Genomic DNA, 6,837 nt, shown 5'->3' with positions numbered 1-6,837 from the left:
TACAGGTTAGCTCGTGGTTGTGGATGGCAAAGATGTGGGTATGTTAGTCAGACGATAGTATGTGCTATGATTAAATCATTGTGAACCTTCGTAGGATTATTTATCTGTTGTAGGTAACTAAAGTTGATGTGTGGTTCATTGGTAGACCTATATGGATGTGTGTTTGACATCGAGACGGCTTTGTTGACTTCGAGTTGTTATTAGTGAGGAATATGTTGATTCGGTTGTTATTGAGCTATTAGTAATTAGGGGGATCTATAAGTTACCTTTTCGTGTTGCGAGCCATTAGGATTTGTTGGTTATAGGCATATGTGGTGCGGTGTTATTAGGGCCTCTCAGTAGAATTCAAGCGGGAAGAGTACTGGGTATTGCTCGGGGAATGGCGTATTAGTTATGTCCTTTAGTTGTGTGGTGTTATGTAATTACTTTGCGGTGGTTATGATGATTTCTTTGGTTTTAGACATCATATTGCGCACGGTTGTTGATTTTGAGCATAGTAACTTAAGGTGTCTCATGCGGACCAGTGTTTGGATGAGGTCGCGCATTGGAGGGAAGCTGTGTGGAAGTATGATCCTGCGGGTTCGATTCGTGTGTTCTATTTCTACAATGTGTGGTGGGTTCCCAGCCTTGTGTTGTGGTGGTACTAGTGAGCTTGTGGTACAGCTCTTTCATTTGAGTCATTTTCATGATTTGAGTAAGTTCGGATTGTGGCTTATTGGTGCATGGATTGCACAAGTCATGACTTTAGTCTGTATTGATGTGTCAATGTTACCAGAGTAATTGTGTTGGATTAGATTAGATCATCGGTATCTTTAATGACAGCAAACAGATTTGATTTCGGCATGTTAGAAGGATAACATCGAGGTTCGACGCAGAAATTTGCTATGGTCTTTGCCAAAGGAGAAGTGGCTTCAAGAATAGTTGATCTGAGTAAATAGTTATGGCTTACTGCGTGTTTCATTTATCATTGGTAGTATATGAAAGTGTTGGAATGAGACTTTAGTTGATAAGAGGTTTCCTATCGATATTCGGTTGTTGTGTGCAGCTGCTGTGATCAAAAGTTATCGCTGCAAGCATTTGAGTTATGTGGTATATCATGTAATTGAACCGAGGTTGTGGGTATGGTTATTACAACTTGTTCGGGCTTAGTCAGACTATAGATGTGAGATTTTTATCTTGTGGAGGATTTCAGAAGTGGAAATGTGGTTCTAAGGTTCATGGGCTAGGTTGGGCTATGAAATTTCAGTTAAATTGTGTTATCAGACCTATACGAGGTAGGGTGACATGGGATCACCCCCGGGTATGTGCATGGTAAGGTTATTCAGCGATTAGTTGGCTTTTGTAACAACTCTGGGCATGTTCGCGGATGAACGTATGTTTAAGTGGGGGAGGATGTAACAACCTGACCGGTCATTTTGAGATTTTGCACTTTGCTCGCCACTTCTCGGGCATGACTTGCCCCGTGTGATGGATTATGACTTAGGTAAATTGTTGGTCTTGGTTTTCAGGGTAATTAGAATGAATTTGGAAGAACAGTTCTTAGTTTGAAGCTCAAAATTTGAAAAGTTTGACTTGTTGGTATATGATCTCGGATCAGAATTTTTATGATTTGGTTAGCTCCGTTAGATGATTTGGGACTTAGGAGTGTGATCGGAATACATTTTGGAAGTCCGTGGAAGGTTTAGGTTGGTTGGGACGTGGTTTGGTTGCGCTTTTGATCAAAAGAATAATTTGGAAGTTCTTGAAACTCTTAAGCTTGAATCCGATGTGATTTTGGTGTTTTGATGTTGTTTTGAGCGTTCCAAAGGTTGGAACAATTTTGAATGAGGTTATGGGATACGTTGGCATGTTTAGTTGAGGTCTTGAGGGCCTCGAGTGAGTTTCGGATGGTTAAACGAATTAATTTTGGACTTTGAACTTGGCAATTTTTGATGGTTTTGTGTTGCAGACAATTTGTTATTCCCGTTTGCAGTCAGAGACCCGCATTCGCGAAGGGTGTTTTTCTAAGGCGACGATTTTTGCCTTCGCGTTCGCGTTTGGTGTGTCATGTTCGCGATTTGGGATGTTTAATTCGCCGTGTTCGCGTGGCCTGTGTCGCGTTTGCATAGAGTAAGTGGGAGCAGATGGGGTCCCAGCCTTTTTGTGCTACGCGTTCGCGTAATGAGGTCGCGTTCGCGTAAGGGGAAATTCTGGTCAACATATTTTTGTGCTTCGCGAACGCGAGGCTTTGACCGCGTTCGCGAAGAAGGTTTTGGATGCCTAGGCAGAATGTTTAAATAGTCACTGTCCGCGATTTTGGGGCTAACGTTCACCATTTTTGGGCAATTTTGGAGCTTTTTGAGTGGATTTGAAGAGGGATTCAAGATATAACACCTGGAGGTAAGATTTTTGAACTCAATACTTGATCCTATGTTGATTCTTACTCGTTTAATCATGAAATGTTTGGAAATTAAAGCCTAAAATTGGGAAATTATGGCTTGACTTTGGAGAGTGTAAATTGGGAATTTGAAGGGGCAATTGAGGTCTGATTTTGATGTTCTTGGTATGTATAGACTCGTGAGAGGATGAGGATTCTATTGATGTGACTTTTATCGGATTTTGAAACGTGGGCCCGGGGGCCGGGTTTGAGCAATTTCGGGAATTTTTATGTATATTGGATATTTTTGAGTGGGCTTCGTTCCCTTACCATATTTTAATGATTATGTACTGATTGTGGCTAGATTTGGAGCATCCGGAGGTCGATTCATGCGGGCAAGGCATCGCGGGCTAGAGTTTGGACCGGATCGAGGTGAGTAATGATTGTAAATGATGTTCTGGGGGTATGAAACCTCGGATTGCACATCGTTGTGCTATATTGAGGTGATGCACACGCTAAATGATGAGCGTGGGGTCGTGCACTGTTAGGGATTGTGACTTAGTCCATCCTGAATGACTATTTTACTGCGTATTTGATTGTAAACCATTTGCTATCATCATGTTTTGGGCTGAATGCCATATTTGGGCCTCGTGCCGACTATTTGAACCCTTCGGGGATTTTTATTGACATTTCCTCACTGTTTTGACTTTATACTTGAACTCAGTCATGCTATATTTCACTGTTTTCATAACTCAGCCATATTTACTTTGTTTTAATATATCAAATGATATTTCAAATAATAGTTTGGGCTGAGTATCATGTTTTACTGTTGCCCTAGTGGCTTATGTGATTTTGACTGAGTAAGGCCGAGGGTCTGTGCTGTGAAGATACTTTTAGGTCGGGATGCACGCCGCAGCGGTGATACACTGATTATGATTATGAGGCCGAGTACCTAAGATATGTACACCACGAGGTGGCTTGATGATATGAGGCCGAGAGCCTAGTGATGATGCCACGAGATGGTTTGATATTGCGTTTGGGCCGTAAGGGGCCCCTGTAGGAGTCTGCACACCCCCAATGAGCACGGGTAGCCATTGTGATGTGAGATATAGCCCGAGGGGCTGGTATTGTTCTGAGATATTGCCTGAGGGGTGGATTTGTTGATATTGTGCCCGATGGGCGAACCTTTATGTGTTTATCTTTCTTATTGTCTGTCATTACCTGTTTAATTGTGTATTTGTGCCCGAGGGGTGGATTTTTTTGGGCTTATCTGTTCTAATTGCTTTGTGTTCAATTGCTTAACTATTGAAAAGTCATTTTAAAGAAGTTTAAACTGAGCTAAGATGCTTTAAGAGATTTCACAGTTTCATTGCTTTCTTACTGGTTTTGTACCACTTCTCTACAGCATGTTGATGTACTTTTAGTGATTTCCTATCACTCAGTCTTTAGTTATGATTATTACTCACTGAGTTGGAGTACTCACTTTACTCCCTGTACCTCGTGTGCAGATTTAGGTATTTCTGCACCCGGTAGTGGGTATTGGTTGATCAGCGGTAGAGTTTTTTGAGTTTAGCAAGGTAGCTGCTCGACGTCTGCATCACTGATTTTCTCCATTTGATGTCATTAGACTGTATTTAGTACATTTACAGAAATTCCGTTGTATTTTAGACCTTAGTAGATGCTCGTGACTAGTGACACCCCGATGTCGGGCTGTATTAATTTCCGCACTTGTTTTATTTCGTTAAATATGTACCTATTGGGGATTATCCTTATAAATGACTTAAATTGACTTATTAAACTGGTAAAACTGAATTTGGGAATTATATCGGCTGGCCTTGTCTTCACGAGAGACGCCATCACGACCGGGTCGGTTTTTGGATCGTGACAGAGCCATTTGTGATTCTCAATCTTAACTAGGGTTGTTATGAGCCTTCGAATCCATTCTCTTTAGCAATCTAGCAACGTGAGAGGTGAGGTATTGAATTTCAAGTCCAAGTACCCGTGATAATAGTCTAGAACTTGCCTCGAATGTTTTTCTAGGCAAAATTCTAAGTGTAGCTTGGCTCGAGAAATGATTGTAGGCTCTCCTTGATCCAATTTGTAATTTGAAATCTTCCATATCCTACCAATGTGTTATCCCTAGTCAACCCATTTGAGCCTAAGACCTTTTTCTTTCAATAACCACGTTATAAGCCGTTACCCATTTTGTAATGACCCTCTCTTGGCACCTAATCTTTCCTTAGCATTCTTGAGAAACAATTGGCAAAAACATAAGTTTGGGAGAGATACGAGGAGTTTGAAAGTGATATAAAGGTACAAAGAAGAGAAAGAAATGAAGAAAGGGAACGCAAAGAAAAGAAAGAAAGAACAAAAAGAAAAATGCCAGAAAAAAAAAAGTGTATAAAGTAAAAAGTTGAAGGGATTCAAAGAAAGACAAGGATAAAAGGCATTGAGTAAATAGAAAAGGAGAAAAATGAATGTCATGACTAAGAAAGAGTGACGTTATGTCTCTCTTGTTCCCCCAAGGAAAAAAAATTGACTCAAAGAGTCAACAAAGTATGAGCCAAAAAGAGAAAATATAGTGCTTAAGGAAAGATGAACTCATTCTATTCCATCAAGTCCTACCTTGATCCAAAAAGCCTTCATTACATCCCGAAAAAGCCCTACATGATTTCAAGTTGAGTGAGCTTGCATTAGTGGTGATTTACTTGAGGGGCAATCTTATGGTACTTAGAGTAAAACTTGTGACATTCTTTTGAGAGAGATGAGTGAACTTTTCACAATCCTTGCTTCGAGTGTTACGTTCTAAAGTGAGATTTTCTAATGGAGAGTAAAGGAGGAGGAGTTTGGGATCCACAATGACCTACATGAAAGAGCGAGCTTCCTTGAATAAAGTTAACTCTTGATGCTCTAATATCATATTAGAACTATTGTACTCAAAAAGTCAAGTCATTGCATTATTGATAATTCAAACATGGTATGGGTAATTGTTGGTCCCAATTGATGTGTGATTGATTCACCTTATGCCAGCTGAAATATCCGTTTTTCTCATGGAGGTGGGAATTGCCTTAATTGCTTGAGTACAAGCAAAAGCTTAAGTTTGGGGAAGTTGATAAGTAGGGATTTTGACCGCTTATTTGCTCTCTTTTACTTGTGTTTTAGCTCAAAAATGCTTAAAGATATTCCCGAGAACTAATGAAATGTGCTTTCTTACAGGAATATTGGGAAACGAGCCAAAGAAGTCAAAATCAACTCATAAATGTGTCGAAATTGGACAAGGACCAAAACAAGGAAAAAAGGCCTACAATGCGGACCGTACAATACTGTGTGCGGATGCAAACAATGAAAGAGCACTGTCAGATTTCCTTCAGAGTATGCGGACCACACAATTATTGTGCGGCCATAGAAGAGGAGATGCAGAGAGTTCGTTTTTGGGCAGGCTGAAGATATGCGGACCACACCATAATTGTGCTGCCGCAGGATGACAAGTGCGGCCGCACTCACAATTATGCGGCCCGCAGAAGAGAAGAATCAGAGAGCCATGTTCCAGTCCAAGTTCAAGTGTGCATCTGCACTCAGAATTGTGCGGTCCGCACAATCAAATGAAGTGCGGCCGCATCCCACTTTCATGCGACCGTAGGAGGCCCAGTTGACCAATCAAGCTCAAAGTGCGGACCGCACAAATAATTGTGCGGCTGCACAACCTCCGCAAAGGCAATTTTGTCAGATATTTTCAGCTTAGTATAAATAAAACTTTTTGTCATATTTAGGTTAAATGGTATCAGTGTAGAGAACCTGAGCTATTTTTCTTTACTATTTTGAGTAATATTATACTAGATTAGCTTCTAAATATAATATTTTCTTTCCCTAATCAATTATTATACATTCTATCTTAATTTCTTCATTTTTCATGAGTAGCCAAATTTCTAGCTAGGGTTGTGGCCCAACCCTAGTGTGAGTACTTAATGGGTGTTTGATTTAGGGCTCGTTTGTGATTGAGTTAGTGATATTTAACCTAGTTCTTGTTTGAATTCAAGAATTAATGGTTACAAACATTGATCCATGCCTAATTGACTTAGTCTTTACTTGAAAAAGAGAGACTAAGTCTAGGAAATCTTGGCTAACAAGAATTTGAGGTGAACTCAAGAAATTGATAGCCCCAATTAAAAGATCAAATCTAGAGATAGTAAGACTCGATTTGAGCATAGATCACTTGTTTTGTGCAATACCTATTTGGACTTGAGAAAGCAAAATTGGGCAAAATCACTCAAACTACCGAGAGGTATAGAGTGGGTAGTTGTGTTTGATTGCTATATTACAACCCCGACCAATCAAACTTGTCCTAAATTTTACAGCCCATCAGGTAACCACCTAGGTGGAAGTCACGACCCTAGATCTTTTATCATTTAAAAACAACCAAAACCAAAAATATTGTCTTCTAGTTTTATAATTGCAATCAATAGCTTAAAGTAGAAGTAGAA

The sequence above is a fragment of the Nicotiana tabacum genome, chromosome 20 (genome assembly GCF_000715075.1).
Source record: "Nicotiana tabacum cultivar K326 chromosome 20, ASM71507v2, whole genome shotgun sequence".
NCBI classification, from domain to species: domain Eukaryota; kingdom Viridiplantae; phylum Streptophyta; class Magnoliopsida; order Solanales; family Solanaceae; genus Nicotiana; species Nicotiana tabacum.
The sequence above is the reverse complement of the archived record's forward strand: the minus strand, read 5'-3'. Positions refer to the sequence as shown.